Raw genomic sequence first — 16,594 nt, forward strand, 5'->3', positions numbered from 1 at the left:
AAATTGAAGATTATGTTCTACACATCACTGATTATGGGCTGCTCACAGCAGATAAATGTGGATGTTACTAGAAAATAAAATAATCGTCAAATAAAAGTTGTATGCACAAAACTAAGTTTTCAATCATGCTTCATTGTGTTTTCCCAAACTAAGAATCACAAAAAAAGTATGTAAATGTATGAGTGTGTATGCATGCATAAACTGATTATTAAAGTATTAGATACAATGATGAAATTGGGGATGTTCTAAACTCAAATTTCCCACTGATTTCAGAGGGCATAGTATTGAAAAGGTATTTTAAATAATAGTAAGAAAGCAGAACTAGATTAAGTAATTTAAGTTCATACAAGACTGCTTGCCTAGGAATGACTTTATTGAAGCTTTAAAAGAAGGGAGAAGAGGTAGTTTCAGTGATTATAGGTGATAATAGGGATTTGTGGATTTAACAAAAAAGCTTAGCCTGATGATACGAAGAGCTCAGCTGTCTGTGAGAAAAGTGTCTAAAGTAATAAAAAATGAATTAAAGCAAAGAAATAAACTGACTACATACTTCAAATGAAATTTGATCTCTTCTACTCATATCATGATGGCATGACAAATTCAGTTTGTATCTGTATAACTAATTTTGAAAGCTTTCACTTGAAAGTGACATGAGTGATAATTCTTGTATTTAGCTAAGCAACAGAAAACGGGAAGGTAGTAAATGACACACTAAGAAAAAAACCAATAAATTTAACAAATTTTACAAATGGATAGATTTTTCAGAAAGTAACCTGATCACAAGACATTCCCAATTAAAACATTTATCCTTAAATTTTACAAGCTCTATTAGTAATTTTTAAACATTAATAAAAAATTGACATTTCATCAGATTGTTCACTTTCTGCATTCTCCAGTACAATCCAGTGTTACAGCCTCAGTTAATATCCCATTAAATTCAAAAAATCCCAATTGAAAGTTTACAGCAGAATGGAATGTATTAGTGTTGGAAGAGGAAAACAGTGAATATGTTGTGCCAAATCTGCTCTGTGATCTATGGTGATATGAATCCTCCTCTAACCCCGAACTGAAATTTGCTGCTGGGATACTCATTTTAAAGTGGCAGTTACCCAGAACTTGAGAGATTAAGACTGTTAGGGCTCAAAACAACATTACCTATCTACTATTATTGTAAGCCTTAAACTTTATGATATCTATTTAAAAGTGCTGGTTTTGCATACTGTTATAAGTCCAATGTTTTCAAACATGGACCTTTAATTTTACAATATAGAAAAGTGCTCAGTTCCACAGACCTACACTGTGGCAATACTTCCATTCTAATGCATGAATGCATTGAAAAAATATAAATCCAGAATTGTCTTTTTTAGAATTATATACTGCGAACTACAGTCACTCAAAACCCCCTATTGCTTTCATAAAGTGAGATGATGTTATACTGTTCCTATTTTTGCTATCATATCTTTAGTTGCAGATACCTTTATTTAGGTACAAATATACTTGAAAATATCTATGGGTTAACATTGCATTCTGAGCAGGGTCCAGTAGATGGCACACACACAAAATTTATTCATGCAAAAAGAACAGCTTATGTATTATTGAAGTTCCTGCTGATACACAAAAGCTAAAGGCCAATAGACTCCTACAGTCTTACTCGGTTATTAAACACTGCTTTAGGAAGAAGTGGAGTCATTCTAGAGCCACTGAAAGTGGAGAGGTGGAGAGAAAACTAACCACCAATAGTGTGAACAGAATTTATTGGTGTTATAACAAATAGTACTGGCATTAGAACATTATTTTCATATATCACCTTTTACTAAAAGTGTTCTCCCAGTCTACTTGTGTGGAATTTGCATGTATCATTTGGCATCAAGATTGATAGAACCCTGCTTAGTAGGTTTCAAAATTATTTTTGAGAAATCATAAGGCTCTGCTACTATTTTAAGTATAATTCAGCTTAATTTAATTAATCTGATGCATTGATACTAACTCACTTTCCCTTAATATGATGTTTTTATATGATATTTTACCCTGTTGCTTGGGTAATTTAATTTAGTGCTTCTATGGCATTCTTCCATAGACCACAGTAGAACAGTAATCTCTAATGAAACATTACAGTCTTTGAAGGAAAGTTGATTTTTGTGTATTGATTCTTAAATGAGTAATGCAGGTGCCATTACTTCATGCAGCCTCACCACACTTCTACAGTTGTTACAAACTTATCAGTCCAAAAATTGAGCAGGTCATCATAATTGCTTATTCTTTAAATAAATTCTGGTCAAAATCAAGACCAGTCAACTCAGCTGTAAAAAAAGGATATGTTTGGCACAGTGTGCACAACTCCATTAAACTGCCTGATTAGAGTTGAAAATACCTCCCATCGGATTTCAATAATTTAATTCCTCTTTAGTTTAAGAAGAGCTAATTAGCATCTCACTCAATGCTTTATAAACTTATCCTTACCTTGTAATGATATGTAGATAGAGTTGAATTTCATTCTCCATTTAGCAGTCTTTGAAAGATTCTTGGCAAGTAATTATAGATCAAAATAGATATATTGAGAAACTGCCTCTTTTAACACCTATATGCATATATGTATTTATATTCACCTTTTTTCATTCCAGCAAATGTTAGAAGGTATTTTTCATTGTTAAACAATAGTTCAAAAGAGACATGAGAAGAGTATAAATCAGTATTATCATAATATTAAAGTATGGTGATAACTGCATTAAGAAAATTGCCGCTTACTTCCATTTCAGAAAGCACATAATTAAATTTTGCAGAAGGATTAGATCCAGCTCCTGAATGAATACTAAAGCAGCTGCAAATGGATCTTTTTTTGTTTGACATCAAGTGAAATGTTTTCAAATTAAATTTCAACAGCTCAGATGTATAAATACAAATGAAATTATTTATTGGTCTTGTCTTCCTTCTTACATAAAAAATAATGAAAAAAAAAAATCTTACTACAGAAGTGTTATCAATCCATGATATTACTTCACCTAAGGATCTCAAAGCATGTTATGAGTATCAATTAAGTCTTCAAAACAGAGCTGACTTGCTAAACCCATACCCCGGAGAGAGGTTACAGTAAGAAACAATTTACTGTGTACCTCAGGAACTAATCAGCTGAGGGCCCCTTCATTCACATGACAATCTTTGGTCAAAACCCCATGACACTGGACCGTAATCCAGTTAAAATGCCTTCACTTAGATGTCAGGATATATGGCCAGAGTCTGCATATATGAGGATGTATGTAAGGTGTGAGTAAATCAGGTTATGTATACAGTAAGTATTTCTCTAACACTATGTAAAGGTATGATCTAACAATTTGATGAAAGGTTAGTAGAGCAGGGAATATAAAATAAATTACAATACTTTGGCTAGAATGTACAGTAAAATGCAGGGATAGCAGAAAGTTGCAGACTAAAGAAAAATGAGAAGTTAAGCCAACTGTTACTACAAACATGTACATGTGGCTCCAGGGAACCTGCTGGTGAAGAAGATGACAACACCATCAAGAATAACACCACCTTGTCAGAACTGGGGACATTGATATCCTGTTGTGACATTCTACCTAGGGAAGACTAGCCATCAACCCTGGGACCCCTCCCATAACTAAGATGCAAGGAGAACGCTTCAAGAGGGATATATACAGCTTGCTAAAAAGTACTGGCTATGATTTATTATTGCTTGCTAATTATTATTAACTAGGTTACCAGTAAATTATTGACTCTATACCATGTGTTTTTCTTCGTTGCTGGCCAGTATCCTGCTTAAAACAAGTGTAGGAACCTCAAGGGTTTTTTGGTTGGTTGGGTTTTTTTAAACAGCTACTTAAAATTATATCAAGGAATGACAGCTCCCCATTTTCAGTTCCAGCTACACAGTAGAGCTCTTTACCATAATAGAATGACACCTAGCAAATACAAAAGCCTGTAGAAATTATCTTAAATTTGAGTCATTTATACTCAGTAATTTCTGAAAAGTGCCATGGGAACTGTATCATGACCCAACAAAGGATAACTTGTTTTGGAGAACTACATCTCATAGGGTTAAAAGGTTTTCATACAGCGTGCTGGTACAAAACATTGGCATGAGATAGTGTGGCTTGTGATTCACAGGACAAGGAAGTTTACCCAGACTACACAAAGAAGATATACTCCCTAGGGAGTGTGTTCTCTCCTGGGCTCGCTCTGTGCTCTTTGGAAACTGTGTTCATCCTCAAAAGCCCCGTGGAAGACCTTGAGTTTAAGGCAGACAAGGCTCTGCAGTTTAGCTACTACCACTAACAAGAGAATCCGAGGAATAGTCTCCAAACGTTACAAACTATTGAAAGCCCAGGTTTCCCACATTCTTTAAGGTTGTCAAGCTACGGATCATCGATTTGTGAGCAGCTCAATGCATCACATTGAACCTACTTAAATTTCAAACCATTTATTGAACTTTATGTTTGAAGTCTGCTAACAGAAATCTGTTCCCAAGTTATCTTTTTTTTAAGTAAATTATTAAATTCCCAATTCTCCTCCAAAAATTCAAGGACTTCTCCATAGAATAGAAAGTAGGAACAGAGCATGAATTCAGCAATAGGAGATTAAACCAATCCAAAATGCTGCTTCAGTATTTGGCTTCTGAAGAGGCTGATTAATTAGCATGGTGTTTCTGTGACACCATAGTCTTTCAAACAAAATACCACAGACTGGGCTTGGATCAAAGTAAAAACCCTTAATGAATATTACTGCAGTGGAGCCTTTGCAAGTCCAATGACTATTTATATATTAGTCCACAGATTGAAAAGTTAAAAAATAAACTGAAGTGTGACATTTATTCACGAAGCCTTTTTAGAATTTACAATGTGTGGTTTACAGGGGTTCATTTCAGTATTTTGAACAAGTCTAATGAAATGTCATGTAAAGTCAGTGGGATTTAGAAGTTTAAGTGTTACAATTGCTCCTGAGAGCAAGGAAAAATATATTTTAAAATTAATAGGAAAGACATCACGTTCTTCTAATTGGTTAGCAATAAACAGCAGTGTCTACATACAACATAAATCCTAGAGTAACAGTCTTCCTTCAGCCTGTCTTATATTTTATGCTTTACTTAATCTGCAGAGCATTGCCATTATTACTTATCATAATATTTTACTTTTGAAATATTAAGGCTGTACTTTGTGCCACAATCTGGTTTTGTGCACCAAGTCCAAACACTTTTTTTTTGCAGTGATATTCTGTTGCAATATATATTTTATTATTTCATATTTACATCCTATTTGCAGTTTCATAGTGCTATTTCATTACATTAATAAATTTTCTGTAGCATTCTGAAACCTTTCATTTACTTATTCATCCATTTTGCAGTAACATGACAAAATACAGCTACACCAGTTTAACTGATTTATTAAGGGAGAAACTTTCCAGAGCAGAGAGTTAGGCCACATACTATATGGTATTTAGTCCTTGATGTCTTTTTTCCACTTATGAATGTCTGAAATAACATAAGTGCTGGACTAGAGGCTTCCAAAGCAGTATGTTTTTATGCAAACTACACAAAACTAAAGGTTTTAATGCATGCTTTGAGATAAATATGAGATCATGTGAAAGACTTAAAGCCTGTTGGCATAATGGAGAAAACAATACTTGGATTCTGGAGGAGATTTATCTACCACACTATCCCTCTGTCCTGGAGAGAGCTAGTTGAAGCTCTCCAAACTACAGCCAAGGGACAGACTAGCACTACTACAGCACAGGCAAACAAGAGGTCTAGTGCTCAAGCTCATTCCTTGGCCTCTCGTTTAGCAGCAGACATTTCCTAAAATCAGAGAGTTACTGATGTACAGGTAAACATCCCCAAACAGTCAGAGTCATTATAATGCATTGTGAATGAAGAAACCATGGAATTCATCAGGAAAACATGATAAGAAATAAATAGATACTTTGAAGATCTTAAAAGGTGTTTCACTGCCCTTAGAAATCAAGTCCATTTCCAATGGAATTCATGGTAGTTTACCAACCTTTCCCTCCCCACTGAATTACATTTAAATGGCCTGCTGAGAGAAGAAATAAAACCCAATAAACCCTAAGCCTTTCTATTTAAGCCCAGCTAATTTTCTTTAGTTTTGGTTTAAAGTAGGAAGTAGATTTGAGACTAGCATGTAAAATGGGTACAGATTCTGAACTCACTTTGAGAAAGAGGCACTTATATCTGATATTGGCTCCAAACCCATTTCCAGTGGATAAAGCAAACAAAAAAGAAACCTTTTAAACTCTTGGATTAATATTCAGTAGTGCATTTTTACAGGTTCCTGTAGTAGACAGATATCTATATTAATCTCTGTTCAAAATTTAAAACATATATCTAGAAAAACTAAGATTTTAACCTCTTAACAGCCATTTCTGAAATCACCATATGACCACAGACATATTCTAACCCTTCAGTATAATTTTGAGCTTTGGTGTTACAGAAAACGCAGAAATACACATGCATTAGCTATGCAAGACTATAAAGCATATGGTCTCCTGATTACTCTAAATAAGCACTTAGAAGTTTAATAGAAGAGAGATAATTGTCCTTCCCTTACTAATGATGATTCTGCTAGGTTATGAAAATAAATTTGATGCATTGCATCTTTTATATGTAACTTAGTAGGATATTGAAATGGAGAAATGTGGATAGTTTTACCTACTATATGCATGGATAAGTGTGGAAATCGAAGAACGACACATACAGGGCTAATCCCATTTACTCCAGAGACAAGGATTACAGAGTCATGCATTCTTTTTGTTTGTGTGCTGCCTCCCAAAAAAAATTTTGTACTAAAAAAACTAAAAGAGGAAGAGAAGAAAATTTTTTAAATATTTTCAATCCTACAATTTTTCTAAATCATGCAGCAAGATAGATGGGAGAAATGCTATAATGGGGGGGGAGGGGGGGGAAGGAACACCAAAAAAAAACCCCAAAGAACCACTCAATTTATTAGCCATCAGAACATATCTAATGGACTTGTGATGGAGCCTTCTTACACAGATCCAATTTTGATGCTTACAGTTCATTAAAAAAGAAAAAGCTCAATGAATAAATCAGACTTTCCTAATCCTGGTGCCTCAGTACTATCTATTTGGTTTTACCAAACAGAACTTGTGTGTCTTCCTTCCAGCTCTTAGAGAGTCACATATTAGAGAAAGAAACTGCCTTCGTAAACCCCAAACAGCAACAAAGACTAAAATGGGATAGCTAAATCTAAACCACTGAACTTCTTGAGTGAAAGGAATTGCTTCTATAGGGAACAAACTGGATGACACCTGAACCCATCTGTTATCCCCTAGATAACGACACAGCACCATGTGGATGAAATATAGCCATAAAGAGTCGTGCTTAGGCAATACACTTCCCCAAAAACTATTAATAATCCCTCAGTAGTAAAAATATCAGATAATAAATCTAGACTGTAAAGTAGAGCCAATTGTGCATTCAAAATTAACTGTACAAAAGAAGCTACATCAAAACTTTTTAAAATTAATTAGGGAATACGTTCTGTCAGATCTATTTTTAAATCCCCAGCATCCAATATCTCTTTAGAATTAAATATTTTTTAAAAACAAACAACAAGAACAAAGCAATCATTGCAAACTGGCTTAAATTATTTTTCAGACCAGGTTTCATATATCAATAGCAATATGTTTCTGCCAAGTGGGCATAATATCTCTAAGGCCTAGAACAATGACTCACAAAAATAATTATTTTCGTGTAGACTAATGCTTGTGCACAAGATATACAGCTGATAAGCAACAGAGTTGTCTGTGACAATAATACTGTTAGGTTATTATTAAAGAATATCAAAGAATATCAAAGGACTGATTATTACATGGTGGTGATTATATTAAGTGTGTGTACGTATATATAAGGTTTTACACTTTTTATTCACCCATTACAGTCAATGACAAAACCACATCAGACTTCACTGGGTGCTTGGTCAGGACACTCACAACAGAAATACATTCTGGAAAACAAAACTTTCCCACTCAATTTTGCACAAAAACACTGTAAAAAAACCCAAAAGGTCTCAAAAGATGTTTTTAAAGATGCAATAAAATTTTTGTCTCACAACAGGTAGTCAAACCAGATTATCTAGGACATATGGGATGTATTTAATTTTAAAAAGTAAGTAAAAAGCAATACAAAAGCCTAACCAGATTTTATCCTGCTTCAATTTTAACCAAAAGAGGTTTTGCCAGTACCTTTATTAAGGATAAAATGTGTTTAATCTTTTGCAACAGGAAAGTATTATGTTCTCACTCTGCAGCAATATTTTCTCACAATATCCATGATATTAGGGAAGTATATCCTCCTATCGACCTCTCCTTCACATCAGTGAAGTGCCTTTTTAATATTTCCCTAACTAGAATTGAAGCTGAATGCAACTCTCCACTTATTTGCTCTAATTCTGCAGTTTTAAGCCTTTAGAAGAACATAATGGAGACACCATAATTGTACCTGAACCAAAGGAGGCCTTATTTACTCATACAAAACCCAAATCTGTCTTCAATCCTAATATTTGGTCATAGTTGATCATATCTTTTATCCATCACCAGCTTTCAAACTTTGGAATTTTCACGTGCTATCTAGAGTTGAATGAATAAGTAAGGTTGCCATCAGCGTTTAAATAAATACATAAAGACAAAAAAAACCCCAACCCACAAACAAACAAAAAAACCCAAACCAAAACAAAACACTCCACTCCAAAAGCCAGGTTTTCACTTTTCCTTAAAAATGTAATTGAAGAACAAGCCAGATGGATATAGAGAACTCAAAACAGGTAACAACATTTCACATGAAATTTTAAATGTTTTGATGCCTAATATTTGTGAGAGGGAAGAGAGAGAAACCAGGGAGCAAGGCTGATTTTTGCATTGTTCCAACGTGATAATATTGCATGCTGTAGCTCATTCAGTTCCAGTTGCTGCTGTCAGAGGAGACAAAATCTCTAGTTTTTGACTAGGATAAAGAGAATGACAGCGTAAAATTAAGAACTTTTGTTGGGTTGGGGTTTTTTGTTTTTTGTTAGTTTTTTAATCTGTGCAGGAAAAGTTCAACTAGCCTATGGACAAGGCAAGATTTATTGTTGTAAAAGCAGTCATGCAAACTCAAACCCATAGATCTAAGCAGCAGTAGAACATATTTCGAATCATGCGTTGAGACAGATTTTGAAGAAAAAAAAAAGGGCACACTCATTTTAAAAGAAAAAAAAAGTAACATTAGACCACAATATTTACCACAGGCACAATGCACAGAAAAACACATGTTTTTAGCCTGTAAGGATGGAATGTTAGATGAATTTGCATTTCTTTATTGGTACATAATATCTGGTATTGGCTGCTATGTTAAGTTCAATGATTTGATCCTAAATCTCAGTTATTAGCAGTTATGACAAAAAAATCTACATGATTTATTTGAGATCAAGAACTGGAAAAATATGGGAAATCACAAGGGGGTTTGGGGGGAGTGGGAGGGTGCAGGGTGGGGTGGGGTTGTCCTCCTTTTGAAAGAAAACCAAGCCTTTCCTTACTAGGAAAGATTCCTTTTCTTTGCAAGGTATCATATGTTTGAATACGTGTAGTAAATCAAACTGCTTATCTGCAGTCATATCCTTCTGCTCATACATCAGAATTGTATCTTTCAACATTAATTATTTTACAAGACATCTTGCTGTTCTCATGTCTTTTCTGCTAGATTAATCTTCTCTTCACCTTTGCAACTGTTATTAACTGAAAATAAACAGGGAGCTAATTTTACATGAAACATTCTGTTCCAAGGAAAGTCTAAACCATCTGGAATGGATGTGAGAAGATTCTTGACACTCAGTTTTATTAGACTCCCATTCCCATATGGTCCTGAATTATTCTTCCCCCCCCCCCCCCCCCCCAAGAATAGGGAAGCAACAATATTTCACAGCAAATTTTTTTGCATCAAAGCTCTTTTATCCCCAGGATTAATGTGTTGTACTGTGATGTACATGACATATTTTGTTTATTTTACTTTATCTGGTCAGCCTGGTAGTGCCATTACTGGATAAATGCATTTAACTTTTTTTTTTTGCTTATATCTGGAATCACATTTTTTTACTGTCTCTCAGCCACTCTGTATCCTGATTTCAGGCTCATCACTAGCAACAGTTGCTTCAAAACAACATTAGAAAAGGATACTCTTATCCTCATCTTTATAGAGCCCAGACTTATACAGGTAGTTTTACTACTATGGTCTAGAATAAATCCACAGGGTAGTCTAAAGTCATTAAAGCTTTTAAGAAACTTTCTAAACTAGAGATCAGGTGTAGTAACATCAGCAGATATCAATGTTTTTTTGTCTTTCACTGTTATGATGCACATAACACACCGAGCGTGACAACTGGAGTCACTCAGCAGTAGAGCAGTATGTCATGTTCCCACTTTCCAAAATGTTTGCCATTGAAGGAAAAACAGAAATTGCTCTTATATTTTACAAAAACAAAATGGAAAACATTTCTGTGGAAAAAGTGACCACTTCATACAGTTCTTAAATCAATGTTTCATCCCCACACCTACATGAGCACAATATGTTCACTGCAGAGAGAGGAGCACTTGTTATCCTCTTTAGCTGAAAACAGGAAAAATGTTATGTGAAACATATCCCTGAATAAAAGCAAAAGCTTACTAGAACAACCAGAGATGATAATTCTCTCTCTAATGATCCTTGTTCTTAATAATAAAAAATTGTTCACAACAGGGGTTGCATGAAGACCACTGAAGGCACAAGCAGCTTTTCCTTTTGCACACTTTAGCTCAAGCTCTGTATGTTTTATGAAAATAAGAAGACTGATGAGTGACAGGGTGAAGTAACAATGGAAAAACATCATATCAGATTGCAGACATTTCCTGCACTGCCAAATACTGCATAAAAAGCTTGAACAAGGTTCCACTATGACTACCACATTGCTTGCAGGAGCAGACATCATAGCATAGTTTGTTCCAGGAATGGGTTGTTCAGGTGCTAGTTTTGACAACCATCAGTCTAATTTCCATCTCCTCCCTAGTTGTTGACTTGTCTAAGGTAGTCCTTACTAAGAGTTATAACATGGTCAGGCATTGCTTTCTGGATCATTAGGACATGCAGGCCCTCCTCACAAGCCATCCTAAGGTCAAACCAATAAAGCTTTAATAATAGACTTTGGAAATAGCATGGGTTTATTCTAAATTTTAACAGCTTTACGGTGCTTGTCAATGATAATACCCCAGAACAGAAATACTATCTTAATCAAATGAGATTGGTTCCATCATAATGGACAGCTGAAGATTCACTCAGTAGTAACTTAAGTTTTTTCCTATCAGTAAGTCTTATAAGGATATCCTTGCCTTTCTTCATAAAGGTGTGCACCTGTCTCAGAAATCAGGATCTTTTCCTATTTAACACATACTGCTGACACACAGAAACCTGAGGGTCTATAGCTGGGACATAATGTATTATTTTGCTTTGTTCAAGTCAGCTAGCAGCCAGCAGACAATGGCTGGCTTTCAACAGTACTAGAAAATCTTGTGGAGTGTTCTCTTTCCCCCTTAGCAAAGTTCTCCCTTTTGCTACTTGGCCATTTCAGACACTGTAGTTCTTAAAGATAAGTATTATATAGGACATATTGTACCGATCTCAAAGACAGATGGCACTCAGAGCCATTATATCACCACAGCAAGTTGTGAAAGGTTCTTTTATCAAAATTATTACAGACATCCCTTATGAGGCCTATTGGAACAATGACTGGAAAAAAAAAAATCCCTTCTCTCCTGTCTGCCTGCTCCTGGTCTGTCTCTTGATGGGAAGTTTTCACAGGCCCTACTCCTTCTCCTTGCTTTTCACCAAAGCTGATGTTTGATGGTTCAAAAATCTTCTGTCTCACATCAAACCTCAGACACTTGTCCCACCACAGCAGCCAGTAATAAGTGATATTTCACATAATTCTCAGTGTGGTTCACTAAAACTTGATGTAAAATTCAATGCAATCCAGTTGACAAGACCAGTAAAACACATAAAACTAATTCATTAGACTACGGGAAATCTTGCTAAAACAAGTATATAGCAATCAGTAGGTTCTCTCTCTATTTACTACCTGTGTCAATGTATTTCTGTCATAATATAGAAGTATTTTGCCTAAAGTCAAAGAGAGTTTCCATAATGTGGAATATTGTAGGGGAATAGACAGGGATCGGCGACCGGAAGATCACGGGCTGTGACGGAAAGATAGACTCATCCCCATAGGAGTGGCAGGAACAGGAAGCGCAAGAGCTATATAAGCGTGTGACGCAGCTAAATAAACAGACATTTTGTATCCATCATATTGATGTCTGTGCATCACTGTCCCCAGGGTGGGTAGAGCCCTGTGTCCCGGAGACATGCGGCCCAAGATAAGTTCTCCCATAGAAGCGTACAGCAACAGAATATAAACCTTTGGTCATCAAATACTACACGCTGCTTTTTTTTTCATAAGTAACAAACACTAAAACATACTTTACTACATTAATCAAGTTTTACTGATCATGAGGAATTGAACCATAAGTCCAGTGCAGTTTCACTGAAATCAAAGGCTCATTGAAATAGTATTTAATTTTTACTGGGAGTTTGATGCTTTCTTTTTTTTCTAGCGTTTCTTTCAAAACTCCTATATTATATTACTGAATCATAGAGAAGATTTTTATTTTTTAAGCATTTTCCAGTTATTCTAGGAAAACAGGACACAGTAATCATCCAAACCCCTTGCAGCTGTGAAGGCTTACAGGATAATTCATCTTTCTTTTCTATTGTTCCCCTATAGAACAATATCAAGTGTACATATTATCACAGTTTAAAGGTTGTACTAACTACATCTCTTTTCTTCTCAATACTCCATATATATACTACTCCATAACACTTCAGCACTTTTTTTTTCCCAGAAAACAAGCTGACAATTGTATTATGCTTTAAGCAATTTTATGCTTATATTAAGGTTGTCTCTAATGATTAGACAGTGGATCAATACATACTTAGTTGCCTGCTTTATTTCCAATGCTCCATAAATGGCAAAATATTGCAGCTGTGTTCAGGGCAAATAACATTTACATATGACACATTGAGCAGACTAAAAACTAGGTAGAAGTTCTCCTAGAAATAAAAAAGAGGAGGATTTTCCTTGTCTGAGTCTTTGACTAATACACATTCACCTTCAAGTCCTCTTTTTATAAATTCATCTATAAAATCACTACAAAATAATAATGAATGGACTTAAAACATTAGTATAAATTACACAGTGGGGATTATTCGAGACTTGGGGTTCACTTCACTAAATTACTGGGTGAACATCTTTAAATTTAATTGCCTCTTCTTTACATTAATATCTACAAGGTATTTGGAAGGCAGGTGTGAGCATGCTTTGTCCATGGTCTGAACAAACCTGCTTCTCAGCAGGACTTCGTAGTTTCAGCATGGCATTACAATAATAGCAGTTAAGGAGTATTTTGGACATATGGTAGAAAGTACAGACAGCAGTGATATCACAGATATTACTTCCTGATGGCCAAAAGTACCACTGTCCCCCAAAGATGCAAGGTGTGATACAAAGATACATGGGGATAGACAGATACAGTGGTCAGTGCTGCAATACCTATCTTTAAGGTAGCCTGAATCTGTCCTTTCCCCAGCCCTATTCAACAGTGTTTCCCCAACACTCGGACATAATGAAAGGAGGGACTCTAATCTATTTCTTACAATCAGACACATGAATGGAATTTTTAAGATATTCTCTGGATAAACAAAGACCAGATAACCCAAAACTTCAACATATCAAACTTTCTAAGAATCCTTTTTTTTTCTTTCAGGCAGATGTTCAAAATTGCTGAAGGCTTAAAATTTGAAACTTCTTTGTGACAAGGTAAAATATGATGCTAACATAGCTCCACAAGCTTTGCTTGGATGTAATGAACTATCAAACTGAAAGCACTGAAGCACTCAGAATGATTATATCCAGCAGAAAGTCTAATTAATGCAACTGCTATAAAAGGATTATTACATCTTTTGAGAATTAAGCTTTATTAGAAATAGAAGAGCAGACACATAGGATTAAATTGATGGATTAAATTGATCCATTATTTTCTGGATGAGAAAGAAAAATAGCTAATGTTTGGCACTCACAAAAGGAATCATAATTTTTGAGAGACCAAAGGGTAAAACTCCAATAAACTTTGTTGAAAGCACAAAATCTTTCTAAAATTAATTTAAAAGAAAACAACAAGTAGAAGAAAAAGCTTTAAATTGCATTCTGAATGATCTACTTAAAAGAATTTCTTTGCTGGTCAGTCATCACAACACAGTTACACCACAGCATTTTTCCACCTACCAAACATAGTAGAAATGCTAGCTTCTCAGACTAACATATAGTTGGACAATCCATAAAGTGTGGATCAAGCTGTAAAATTCTTATATCCTGGACTGTTACAGGTAAATTATTTTATTCTGATGAGCAAAATTAATCACACTTCCTTGACTCTGCAAGCTCTAAAAAGGACCGATATTCAACAATCACTTTGATAAAGAAGCCCAAAACAATAATTCAACTGTCAGTCCTTACTAGGCAGCAAAATAACTGCTCAGTTGGGAATAATTTAGCAATATATATATTTGGTTCATTCTCATGAAAGAATAACATTTGTGTGAGAGAGTTTTCCTGCACTTCAAAGGCAGCCCTCACATGTGAGTGGTGAGTTATTATTGGCTCATTGTCTCTTCAGAATAATATACAGTGTAAAAACAAAAACCAAAATCCCAACCAGTTAGCAAAGACCTAAAGATAAAAAAGGGCTTTTTATGGCATCTCCTCTTAAGTTCTGTGCTGTGATATTGCTGACCTGAGATAACTCAATACCAGATAAGGAAGAAGAGATTTGGATACTAAATATGTATATAAATTTATTTCTGAACTGTGAGGAAGGCAGAAAGCTGTAAATTTACAAAGCTGCCATGTGTAAATTACTCACAGTTTTTCAGGAACTGGATACAGTTTTTATTCAATCTGATACTGATTTTTCCTCATCTCTGCTTGAAACAGGACAGGCCAAACCTGAAATCACTTATTTAAACTTCCTGATTTTCCAAGTTTTGTTGACTTCAAACAATTCCAGAGATATAAAAATTTAATGAGATAATGTCTTAGGGAAAGATCAAAGTAGCAACATTCTGGAACTAGGATTATGTTGCATGCCTTTATATACTGCATTTATGCAATTAAGAGTTGTGCTTCAGAGATTAAAGGTGAGCTCAATTCACTTGCAATTATGCAAAGAAAACAGATCAGCAAATGAAACTGCTACAGGATAAAAATGAACACATCGATTCAGCTTTTTTTATCAGCTTCTATTTTTATTGTGTTCTTATTTTTCTCTTTGTTCAATAATGAAGGGGAGGGGATGTGGGCGTCCAAGCTTGAGCCCCCATATGTATAACAAAGTTTCCATCGCTGTGCATTAGCAAACTGGGTGTTATTTTCTTCCAATTTTATTTAAACTTTGCCATGGGACATCTGTTCTTGTGTGCTGTGTTATATTATTAACACTTTCTACATACTCTTAGAGGAACACGGACTATCATTTTGAAAGAATGTTCCTGCTTTAACTTAAGTGTTCTAGAATGTGCTATTTAAAAATTAAAATGCCAGCACAGCTCTCTCCTTTCATTATGGTAACAGCTGAATTTCTATTTCTAAACTGAGGATGTAAGAAGAAACCAGATGTAGTGCAATATGCACTGCAGTGACAAACTTAGGTACTCAATGGTCTGTGTTATACAGAACAAATAAGAGATACTTTCTCCCTGCTAAGTCTTTGGAATTTGCGAACAACAAATGGAATCCAGCTCCAAATCATTCCAGATACTTTTTAAAGAGCCAAAACCCAACTGCATTACACTTTTCTACAGCAAAATCAGCCCTATTTGTTCTCAATTTTTAGTGAAATAGAGACTGGCCAAAGGTGGAATCAACCATCCAAGACTCCTTTTCCACTCAAATGCAATTGAATTTCAGTTCATACAATTGAGGCTGAACCCAAACCAGCTTTTGTGTGAAGCTTCAAAATTAACATTGCAAAGACAAACTTATGGTTTAATCCATCATACAGCATTAAATCAGAGCTGGTTATCAATTTCTAATAAAGTATCTTTTTACCTGAAAAAAAGGCATTTGCCTAAACTAAGCATCCTCAGAACAGCAGAAGTATTTGAGAAAAGGGAGACACTAAGCCCAAAAGATTGGTTCATTTAAAGCTGTTCTCTGTTGGCAGAAACATAGATTGAGGTCTCTACTTTAATGAGCATTCCCATGCTCTTTTGTTTCATAGTTTAAAAAAACAACAGTGTAAAAAAGTTTCCACACTAACACTTAAGTCAGGGAAAATAACAACAAAACATTTTGACCAGATTCCTAAATATCAGTGTAAAATTGCAAATATCTTTCACTGATAAGATCTAGAAGAATTACATTGGTAGACAAAACCCAAGGCTGTGTGCCAGATTAAACAGTTCAGGGTTTATTACCAGTGCAAATCTAAAGCC

Source organism: Phalacrocorax carbo, chromosome 7 (genome assembly GCF_963921805.1).
Source record: "Phalacrocorax carbo chromosome 7, bPhaCar2.1, whole genome shotgun sequence".
In the NCBI taxonomy this organism is placed as follows: Eukaryota; Metazoa; Chordata; class Aves; order Suliformes; family Phalacrocoracidae; genus Phalacrocorax; species Phalacrocorax carbo.